Below are 12,580 nucleotides of genomic sequence, written 5' to 3'. Positions count from 1 at the left end.
TCCTCTTCCTCCTCTTCCTCCTCTATCCATCCACCAGTGCGGGCGAAGCTGAGGGTGGGGGGGCAGAAAGCTCTGGTGTCCGAAACAAAATGCAGCGAGGCAGACAGGAGAAAACTCCACCAGTGGAATATTGATCACGAGGAAAGTGCAATTTTGTTGGCTATAGCTGTTTGGATAGTTAAATATCTTTGTAAGATAGCTCGTTGAAATCAGTTGTTGGAAAGTATATATAAAATATATTTTTCTTCCTAGTCCGCTCACACCTCTGGGACTCTAAAATACTGGGGTACAAAAAGACGACGACACAGCATCGAAGTAGAAACCATAGCCTTGTGAGAAATAAGGGGAGCTGTATTCACATTTATTGTTTATTATTTGTTGTTTGTTCATCTTGTAAAGCTGTTAGCATGGTAGAACAAGAATCCCTTTAAGAAATATCATTTTAAACAATCAAGTTTTTTTTGCTTAAAAGAGAAAAAAAGCGATTAACTTATTTTAATGAGCACATCGTTTTACTGAAAACACAGAAAAGCTATTTGAATTTCTCATGAGGCGAAATCAGGAGAAAATATAACGAGTTGGTTTTTCTCCGGTTTCTGATGGCGAGATAATCTTTTAACGGGTGCCGCCCGGCGAACGGGTCGCCCCCACGATCGGCGCCGCAGGGAGGGGTGTCTCCTAGAGGTCCCACCCTGGCGTCCAATCAAAAGCACTTATTCCTGCAGTTGGCCAATGGGCTGCGAGTGTAATCAGGGGGGTGTGGTTTAGCGATGAAGAGGCAGAGCAGAGGGTAACTCTCTGGAAGCTTTCGTCCACAAATAGACAGCCGAGCGCTTCACATGCAACTTACCATTTTATTCAACTTCAGTTTTTGTTTTTCCTTTCCTATACTATATATATAAATATATATACACACACACACACACACACCCACACACACACTCTTACGACCATCCAGCGTCGATCAAAAGTGAATTTAAGTGAAAAAGTTAGAAAAAAAAGAACAAAAAAAAAAATCTGCATGTTCTAGTGTTAGTGACAAATTTTTCCATAGATGATGTAGTTAGTGAGATAAAGACACTATATTGTAAACCCAACATCAGGCACTTGCCAGCAGCCGTCATTAGTTTGGCCCCGTCAAGGCCTTTTTCTATCGCTCCTTCACAAACAACCAGCTCTCTTCTCTTCTCGGCATCTTTTTATTTCCTCCTTCCTCCTCTCATCCCACGACACACAGATCAATTCTGCTTTTCACTTCCTCTTTTCATCAAACTGCACGAAAAACTGATGTTCCTCATCAATGTGCCTTGAGCTACGTTCCAGATCCAACGTGGAGAGTTTTATTGTTTCTTCCTTTTTTAAAAATACAACAACCTTTATTTTCTTATTTTTCCTCCACTGAGGTTTTGTAGGTAAACTGGAGGTAATGACAGTCTGAGCTGAAGAGCTTCCACAGTTCCTCACTGGTAATATCTCAGATTTAAGAGGTCTCAGGCCTGCTCTGCACTGCTCTCTGCCCCCCCCCACCTGCAGCGCTCAGCAGAGACCTCACAGGTGAATCTATACCAGCTACAATCATCTCCAGAGCTCCGCTAACGGACGGCAACACGCTGAAATCCAGTGAAATGAGCACCGAGTCGGAGGTTTACGATGTTGGCAGCAGTTTGAACGTGGTTAGCTAACAGTGTTCATTTCTGAACAGTTTAGTCGTTAAAACACTTTGATTTAGATTTGCTAACTGTTTTAGCCACTAAGGTTAGCTAACAATGTATTTTATTCCCAGGTAGTAGAGTTTAGCAGATAAAACCGACTGACTGTTGGATTTCACTGAACACTTTGAGTCAGATTAGCTAACTTTGAGTTTAGCAGCTTCATTTAATTTCCTTGTCCCTCGGGAAGCCCCTAAGGTTTACAATAGTAAATAGTTAATTTGATTCCCCAACAGTTCAGTTGAGCAGCTATAAAAGTTTGGCTCCTATTAGCAAACTGTTCAACTCAAAAGAATTTTGATGATTTCATTGAAGTTTTTATCAGTGAAAATATTTAGGAATATTTAAAACATTTGTCCTGTTGGCAGTTGAGGACTTTGTACTCATTTCACTATATTTGGTGTCCGGATCTTGCTAGAGCCGATGGAGTTTATGGATGGAGATGGTTTATAACTGCTCATTAAGCTTCAGTGCAACATGTTTACCCCCCCACCCGCCCCCTTCATCCTGTCGCTGCAATCTCCAAACAGCAAAAACCTTCATTTTCAAGTCTTCCTGATTTAATTTTTCAGTTTGTTCTACTTTTGTTCCCAGAAATGAACGATGAGGACATAAAAATATGCAATACCTGCTTGCACTCACTTAGACTTACTTTGTCTTACATTGTTTTATTTTCCTTTTCTTTACTTTCAACCAAAGTTGGCGTGCACGCGACTGGCATCGTGCTTCGTGGTCGGTCCCTAAAAATGGTGAAGCCAGCCCCGCTGCGACGCTCCAGCCAAGCTGAGCCGCCGTCGCTCGGGGGAACCCTACTTCCTTCCTTCCTTCCTTCCTTCCTTCCTTCCTATTTTGATAATCTACCAGACGGCCGCAATACTACATTCGGGTCTCTCTTTCCTAAAGGTTTTTTTTTTTATTCCTTTGGTCACAAACAAGCCTTAAACAAGTCCAACTTCTTCTCCATCGCGCAGAAAACAGTTTATCGAAGACATTTTTGATGACGTCCAACATTTTAACCGCGCCCCGCCCTGCTCGGCAGAAGATTTAGTAAATAAATTGTTTACCCGTTATGTGTTCAGTCCGTCTGATTAAATTTAACGGACAGCGACGCACCGCCGTCAGCTGTGATGGTTTAGTAGATCCACTTGTGCGGGTTGTGTGTTTCCTCTTAGTGTGTTTGTTTTTGTCTCTGTTCTTGCCTACCCCTTTAGCCATGAGTTGGGCATTACTTCCTTAATTATCTGCACTAAATATGAAATAAATGACAATAGTGAAAAAGTATTACATTTAAAAAAAAAAGCTTCCAGGGCTTAAAAAGAGCGAAGGGAATAAAAAAAAATAATTGCACGGACATTTTTTTAAGTGTCACAAAACCTTGTGAAACAGCCTAGCATCTAATCAGCGACTTTTGGCTGTATGTGTGTAAGATAAACGACAAAATTGCACCCTTTTTAAAGAAAGAAAAAATGAAAAAGACTATAAAAGCAATAGTTTTGGGCAGTGTGTTTTTTTGTTCTTGTGTTGTGTGTGTAATTTAGTTCTGGTACAGCAGCGAAGAGACGCAGAGAAGAGTTAGCTCTTAACGGACGGCAGCGGGGGCCCCGATCGGGCCCCGACTGGGAGACGTGTTTGTATGTTGTATAGTTTTATTAATTACACTGATTTTAAAGCTGCCCTATTTTATAATGCAGGACTTTTGTAACATTGATTAAATGAGGAAAAACTAGTGTTGTGAATTTTCTGATTGTTTGTATCGAGGCCACATTACTAGAACTGGTTTGGTTTGTTTTTCTGGGAACTGGATTTAAGTTGAAAACTTTCCTGTTTCCTTATTTTCTTTATTTTGTTTCTTTATTTGCTTTCCTTTTTTGTATGTATTTAAGGACATTTCCTCTGTTGATGGTATAGCATATTCCTGTACTTACAAAGTATAGGGCGCTGTGGTGATAAGACCATTGTAAATGGATGTTACAGTATGCTGTATGTTTTGAAGGTTATTTGTTGCATCAGTGTTGATGAAGCTAAATCTAGGTAATTCTGAGGAAAATTGGTAATAAAAGCAAGCGTTTTTTTATGCATTTTAAAAATTTAGTTTTAGGCAGGAGACAATGACATAGCCAGCCAAAGGATGCCCCTACTATAAATGCATCTAGGCATCTTTTTTTGTGTTCACCATTCCATGCAGGAAAATAAACAGCTTGATTATGCAACATGATTCTTTTTCTTTTCCATCTGTTTCTTTCTTCACTGGCCCACAAGATCACTTCCTCCTCCTCCTCCTCCTCCTCTTCCTTCTCCTCCTCCACCTCCCTGAGCCTGGAGGTCCACTCTGATCTCCGTCCATCCACACATCCAATGCTGCTCATCACGGCATCACATTCATGCAGCAGATTATCGAGGAACAAAGTCGAACAAAGAACGACGGACACTTCCAGTGTGATCAGAGTCGCTGCTCATTTCTTACATTCCTGATTACCTCCGTAAATATTCTGAGGTCAACATTACGATGTCGAATGTGAATTAGGGAGGATCGATTCAATTGAACACCCTGTCTGTCATCAGGACTTGTGCTTTGACCTCAAAAAGTATTTTGACAGTGTTCAACCAACAATTTCTCAATAATTTGATGATTTTGGTCAGAAATGAGCTAAAATGTCCGTCACAAGCTAACCAGATCCCATGGCGACGTGTAAAAATATTCCGTTTTTGTCCAACCAACAGTCCAAAACCCAAAGAAATTCAGTTCACTATCATAGAAGACAGTAAATATTCACATTTGTGACTCTGGAATTGGTGACTTTCTGGTTATAACACGCATTAAAGGTCCAGTGTGTAACAGTGAGGAGGATCTCGATTTGGATTTCATTAGTGTAAAATCACCTTAAAATCCAGATAGGGGAGCGTTTTTTGGGGCTGTGGCTTTGACTGTGGCTCAGCATATTTTAATATAAGAAGTAAATTAACATAATCCTCATTCTCACAAATTAAACACTCAAAGATAAACTGTAACTCAGTTGTTTTGAGTGAACTTAAATTAGTGCAGTATTTTAAGTATTGGTGATTTAATTCCAGTTTGTTTAATTGTGATGAACCCCAAAATTATTTGGCTACTAATTTGATATTCAATATCAATAATGTAATAATTTGCTTTAGTTGAAGTAAATTTAAGTCATAACATTTGTATAAAGAAGATGCATTAAAGTGATAAATTCTCTTAACACATTTTAAATAAGTTTGAAGTTCTAATATAGTCACTAGTTTTGAGTACAGTTAATTTACCTCAACAAACTCACAAATCAAACTCAAAGCAAACCCTTTTTTATCGCTTAAAAAGTTTAACTAACTCAGTGTAAAGTTTGCACTTTAAATTGGTTGCAATCTGCAGCTTCACCACTAGATGGCACTTAATCCTACACACTGGACCTTTTAATGATCAAATAGTTTACTAATTTATTTTCTGTAGAACAACTTATTGATTAATCAACAATTTTTTCAACTGTACTCACAGTCAGGCTTGTTCACAGAACTAGAAGATGCCCATGTGTACGTTACCCTCCGGGCGGCAGGATAACCCTGGACAGACTTTTAAAACTCGACAAACTTGTGAGAACAGAACCTAGTTTTAGATTCTAGCGTCAAATCTAAAGATAGGAAAACTGTACCGAATTGCGTGGGCAGTGTGTATCAAATAATGCTCTGAATCCAACATGTTGCCGTTTGATAAAAGCCATAAAAACATGTTGGGTTTGAGTAACAAACAGTCAAAGGCCTTAATAAAGGGACATTTAGATAGACTTGCTTTTAACTACGTGTTCGTATGATTGCCTGTATTAGAGGTTAAAGCTGAAGATTTATTGTATTTTTTTGGTTGGGTTGTGGTTTTTAGGTGGAGTTTTATGTGCAGGTATAAACAGTAAATGAGCAGCAACTCAAATCCCACTGGAACTGGAGTTCTTGAAGGGAAAAGTGTGAGTGTCAGTTCACTGGGTGGTGGTGGTGGTGGTGGAGGCTGAATAATGTGAAGCTCACCACATCACGTTCTCCTCCTGCACGAAACACACAAATTAAAGGCGAGGCTGAGAGAGTGATAAGGCCCGACGCTGCGTCCGACCAGCTGAACCAACGTGCTAACACACACCAGCAGGGACATTTTCTGACTCAATTGACAACCAAAAACCAATCTGACAAACTGAGCTTCTGAGCGGCCGACGAATCCTGCAGCCTACTCCTCCGTTCGCCCCCCGAATCCAAAGCTTGTCCGCCAGCAGTGTGAGCGAACGCTGGAGTCAAAGACTGTCTTAAAAACTCCAGAAAGATGCATTCGCCTCCCCCCTCTCTCCTCCTGCTTCACCCCCTCCCTCCCACCAAGAGTTGATTTTTTTTGGATTTTGCCTTTGAGGAATTCTGCCGCTCCATCAAGGAAACAGGGTTGAATGAAGGCCGGGCTTTTTATTGCTAACGCCTTTGTTGTCTTCACGTTTGTCCAAATTCTCCCCGGGCAGAGAAATCCATCAGACCGGACCGCTGTGCGAGTCTGCCGTTCGGAGGGGGTCGGGATTGTAATCGAATTTGAACGGCTCGACGTGAAGAGGGGCAGAATTCTTCAGGCTTTTAGACCAGGGTATTTTTAATCCACCCGAGTACTTTCAATCACTTTTAGAGACCTGAGTATGTGAATTATAGCGACGCTGAACGTTCAGGACTCGTAGAGCAATCATAGAAGGACCGGGGAGAGCTTCAGTGACACCTGAAATCCACCTCCAGCAGCTTCAGGGTTCCTTGAAAACCTGGAAAATTAGAGTTTTCCCAGCAGTGGAAACACCTGGAAATTGATTAAAATGACCAAATATCCTGGAAATAGTCTGTGTTGTCCTGGAAAATTTTTATTGTTTGTGGCCAAATTAATGTTAGAGGAAAAACTGTAGTCAATTTGGAAAGCAGGAAAAAACGCATGCCACAACAGCAAGCTAACAGCGGAGCGTCCCTTAAACGATGCCTGCCGCTTGCGAGCAAATGCTGTCCTGTATTGTCTCTTGGAAAATGTCCTGGAAAGGTCCTGGGAACCCTGAGCTTTTACTCACTCTAAAATAAAAGAGAGCGCCACCGTTTCCCCTGTTCTTGTCGTCTTTGGCGCGAGAACGGAGCAGAAGGAAGACATCCTTCACGGCGCCAGAGCACGAGCCGGGTTGGGGGGGAATGAGTATAAATGGCATCACTTTAGAGAGATGAAGGAAAGTCATTGGACGAGAAGGCAGGTAACACTGAAGCTGCTCTCCAGCGCTCAACTGTAATGAATTACAGTGTCACTGCTCCTTTGCAAAGATATTTATTTATCCTGTTGCAAAACCATTACATGGTGCTAAGCGTTAAATCAAGCCAGTGAAGGGGAGGTAAGCTGGAAAATGTGACGATTTGAACCTTACTATCATGCTTCCTGACGACGTATCAAAGCATAGCAGTCTAATCTGCATGAGAACTATGCACTGACTTAAAAACATCCACGTGGACTTGTGTGAAAATTTCAGCCTCTGCCTTCTTTTACGATCAATCCTTCCAGATCCCAGCTTCTACGGACCGAACGAGTTAAAAATCTGATAAAAGAAATGAAAAATAAAAACAAACCAGCATATTACACGATATATTGAAAAAGATCAAATGTAGTGCCTGTGAAAACCTGTATTATAAATGCTCTTCTGAATACTGAATACAATAATTGTTTGTAATTGTTGAAATTTCTGACCACCAGTAGCCTTTGCTGTCTGTCAGGCCCCTCTGATTATAGCTAATGTACAATAATCATAAGATATAACTGCATGCTCTTCCATAATCGCCTAGTAAACTGTTACGATGACAACAAATGAGAAAAAAAATTACAAAAACCAGATTGTTATGTTACTGTTTTTGGTTCTTCTGTTTCTTCCCTGTATGCCTCAAACCTTTTTCTGCTCCTCTATCTTCATCTTCATCACACATGGGACTGTTTTTCATCCCGACATGAAACCACCTCCGCGGAGTGTCAGGTTATTGTCATTGATCTGATGGGTGTGCCACCATGATGACTGCCCCGGGCCACCAGCGGGCCGCCGCAGCCTTGCGGGGTTTTAATCCGACAATCTCTAGCTAACTTTTAACATCAGCAAACACCCGACTGGCCTCCCTTCCCTCCCCTCTCCCTTCCCTCTCCCCTCCATTGACCAGAAGGCTGAGAAATCTCTGCGTGGCTCTGGGTGAATCCTCCTCCTCCTCCTCCTTTTCCTCCCCCGGGCAGTTTCCTGCAGGAGACCGAATCGATGGCCTTTTTCTGCAGCGCTCAGCACTATCTGGGACCGAGTATCCCCCCTCTTTCGCTGCGCTTCCCTCGGCAAGGCTTCAAACGAGCCGCCGCTCCTCCAGGATGAGAAAGGTCTAGAAAGAGAAAGAGGTAGCCAGCACCTGGGAGACTCCCCTCCCTCCCTCCCTCCCCCGTTTGTCTCCCAGTCCCAGGCCAGCTGGGGTCGATTGGCTTGTCTAGCTCACCTCCAGTGGCTCCTCTCTGTTTTCGACTCGCAGCCTGTCGATGCAGCTTTGAAACTAAACAGTTTCTTCGACTTGTGCATCTCTTTTAGGCCCGAAAACTTTGGGTTGACAAACTTTGTTGATGACCAGACTGTTTAGCTAGAGGACAATGCCACTGATTTTGCAAGTTTTTCTGCTTTTACATTACTGCTAAAGATCTGGAGTGTTTGGTTTCCTCTGGTAGAGCAGTTTTCAGCACTAGTTCTGAAATATATATCTACATAATGTGTGTATATATATATATATATATATCGGAGTATCAAGGTCCCGACCATATGCCCGGCCTACAGCTGTCAATCACGAGAACCCCTCTTTTTATATCTTAAAATAACTAATTAAAACCAAACTGATGATAAAAATGAACAAACATCGGCTTGGTGAACAACCTAAAATCACTTTTTTAATGATTTTTTTTTGTTTGTCCCATCTGCTAACAGCAGGCTTTATGGATTATACTGCAGTCCACCACTAGGGGGAGAAAGAGATACAGTACCTTAGTTTCTTGACACCCCTTTAACTAAGGGACCAAAAGTCCTCAAAATTTTTAGCCTCATACAGGTCAATATTGTCAACCAGTAACAAATAATATTAGCACTGAAATGTCAAATGTAAGTTTGTAGTGTTGATGGACTTTTGACCGTTTGGGACCAAGTTTCAACTCAGAAGGAAATCAGTGAAAATAAATGGCTGCCGGGAGGAAATCAGTATTTAAAGGCATAAAACAGTGTACATAAAGTGCAGCAGACGGACTAAAACACGCAAAAACTTTGGCAGGGTCCTTTAGAAAGTGAAGCAGAACAGGAATATTTGCATCCAGACGTAGCAATTTTCTTCACTGTGTTCAAATTATCAGCTGAAACAAACCAGGGATACCAACGGCCCGAAACTGCCCACATTCATGTTTTCCAGCCTGTTTTGATATTCGAGCCGATCGGCACTCGGTCACCAATACAGATGATCAATCAGCTCGATGAGCGTTTCTCGTTGCCTTTCGCGCTGCCATCTGGAGGCGATGCTAACTGTAGCTAACAAAAGACAATCTCGAGGACGGAGAGCTTTATCTTTACCCCGAGCGTCGCTGGGCAGACCGCCTCCCGCCCGCTGCAGTCTGAGTCACACATTCACATCATCACACCGTCCTTCCCATCATCCCCTTCTCACTGCCCAAATCGCCAAATCCTGTTCCTCCGTCGCCATCTCCGACCATCACCTCCATCCTCACCCAGAACTGACTTAAACCTTGTGCCTCTACAACTCTTTTATGGAACAGGGCGGCGTTTTCTGCCGCCGCCGCCGCCGTCGCACCGGCCCACGATCTGGTGTTACACTTTTGTTCAATGTTAACTAGTGTCCATTAGTTGTGTCCGGTGCCATTGTTGTCCCATCCTCTGTGTTCTGAAGCTGTGAGTTTGCACTGACTTCCCCGTTGTCCTCTCCGACTTACTGCTGTCAGTTCTTCTGTTGTCACTCTGTTGTTTCGTTCTTTCTGTTCTTTCCTCTCCGACTGTTGTTTTTCTGTTCAACTGGTGAAGTGTAGGCCCATCCCCTCCCCCCTCCCGGCCCCATTAGTGACTCCATGTCCACGCAGACTCAATTTACTGGAAGCAAGATGTGCATTTCCTATGCAACAACGACAAAAAATAAAGACGCTAATGCTCTATCGACCGTCTCTGTGGGTGTTTTTCTCTCGTGTGTCTGTCAGTGCATGTCCACAATTTAATATTATTTAATATTCAGAGGCTTCTATTCAGTGAAGGACTAATACAATACATACAATACTGCATTCAAAACCATACTTCAATGTAGTTAAAGTATCACGTTTGTAGCTTGGCTGTCCTGTGAGAACCAGAGTCCTGGACGGTTCAAGTTTTTTGGGTTACCTGTTTTTGTGTTTCAGATTTGTGATGAATTTTCCAGCTGATCTGAGAGGGTTTTAAACTGTCGATTTAGTTTAAAAGGTTTCCACACATAAAGGAACATCCTTTAGTTTATTACAAATATTCAACGCATCTCGAAATATGTGGTTTTCACAGGACAGGAAGGGTCCACTGGAGCACAACTTCTGTTTGAGTTGTTGCTGTAATTAACTAGAATGTAAGATAAAATAAATAATGAGCAGTTAAATAGGCATCATCATATCATTAAAAGTCAATAAAGTTACACTCAGACACTGCAGAATTCTGGGTAATGAGTTGTTTTGTGACGTCTGTTCAAAGTAAGTTTGGAGCGATGCTTCATCCTGATACCTGTCTGATAATCCCGCCCACCTCTCTGGAGTGACCTCTGTATTGGACTGTTCAATCTGTGTTTGATCCGACAGAAACACTGTTGGTTTTTTAAGTGGACTTTTGATATGAATACACACCAACACTACGCAGACATTTTGTATTAGGAGGACAGGGTCAATGTCCGGCTCGTACTGGTCAACTATGTTGGACATTCATCTATGTACAAAACAGATTGGAGAGAATTTGATCATGTGACCTTGTTTTCGGCTACGCCCACTATTGGCACCACCAGGAGAGTTAGAACACCCTGCACATCTGCACCACGCCCTCGGCCCTGACCAGTTTCTGAAGGGTTGGACTGGTGAATATGTGGAGTGAGTGGAGGGAAGAGACAGTGGAGAGAGTTGAGGGGTGTCCCTCTAATATAATGTTTGGGCAGCAGTGTCCTTTTAGTACACAACAACCTGTGTGTGTGTGTGTGTGTGTGTGTGTGGTACTGAATACCACTAACACTGTTTCACTCTCAAGGATTTGTGGGATTTCACAGAGAGAAACCAATCTCTGGTGGACTGTTGACGGTCGTGCTTAAAGGCATTAACACAAAAGCATGTTTCTGTATCCGTACCTTCTCATAGAGTATGTATTACAATAATTTGGTTTGGGGATTTGAGAGCTGGGATTTCCTACTGCAAGTGAATGCACAGTCACACCAGTTAAATAAAAGGTTCCTCGAAGAACCCCCCAAGCAAACAGGGTTCCTTGAACATCCCTCGAGGGTCCGTCTACTTTACGGCCAACAGATTTTCATTGTGACATGAGAAAACCAAAATCGGGAAACAAGCTGTTTTTGTCTTTTTAATGTCTAATTGAAGATATTTACACTGTAAAACCAATGCAATGATCTATAAATACAAATAAAAAATACATTTATATTATTTAATGTGAATGTTTTGTGAAGTCATTATATGTGAAATTACAGTAATTATTGTTTACACTGATAAAAACTGTATTTGGACACTGATAAACAACATTTATTCTTTTTAGCTAAAAAAAAAGAAATTTTCTTTAAATAAGCAGTAATTTTATGATTATGTACAGTTACAGATCTTTAACAAACATGTAAATTCACAGGATATTTTTGTAATTGTATTAATATTTCCATGTATTTACAAAATACAGAAACAAATCTATACAATAAACATACAAATTATTTTAGCTCACAATAACTTCCGGGTCAAACACTTCAATCAAAAATTTGAAAACGTTTTTTTCCCCTTTTATATTTAAACAAAAATCAAACCGTTTCTCTGTTTACGTGGTTGTAAGTTCTCCATTTTGGGTAAATTTCTATGTCGCGACCTGGAAGTTAATGTACTTTTATTCTGCTGGCTTTCAGAAGGGTCCAACTGCTCGTTTTCCATTTTTGTTCCCCAATTTATTAATGGTAGATTTTTCTCATTTCAAAATGAAAATCTGTTGACTGAGAAGCACACACTGACCCTCGAGGCTCTCACACTATCACATGACTGTAAACAATAATGATTCAATCTAAAATGTTCAAATAACCAAAACTGCAAATCTTCTCTCTCCTGGTGAGTTTCTACACCTCTCTGTCCTCCTCCTCCTCCTCCTCCTCACTCCGGTGTGTGTTGTGTTGTTGTCGGCTGAGCTCAGATTCTCCCCCGGGTGCTGGGTGGAGGGTGGGAGCCGCCTCACCCTCTCCTCTCAGGTTTCAGAGAGGGAGACGACCGCAGAGGAGCGTGAATAATTCAGCCAGCCGCCAACAGCGGGCATCTTCTTTCCACAACACACACACACACACACACACTCTCACACACACACACACACAAACACACACTCTCACACACACACACTCACAGTGACCTGATATGCCCCCAAAGCAAACCAGTTAAAGGTCAGCAGGTCAGACTGGGAGCTTGAACTTGAGAGAAGACCAAACCATCACCCTGCAGTCAGAGTGATAATAATGATAATATTCAGCATAATAAAAACTCTAAATACTTTGTCGTAGCTGAGCGGCTCAGAGAGGCTAGCTCTCCAGTATGTGTGTGTGTGTGTCTGTGGAGG

Source organism: Morone saxatilis, unplaced genomic scaffold (genome assembly GCF_004916995.1).
Source record: "Morone saxatilis isolate NCDOM2014 unplaced genomic scaffold, NCSU_SB_2.0 Contig12, whole genome shotgun sequence".
Lineage (NCBI taxonomy): Eukaryota > Metazoa > Chordata > Actinopteri > Moronidae > Morone > Morone saxatilis.
Note: the sequence above shows the minus strand (reverse complement) of the source record.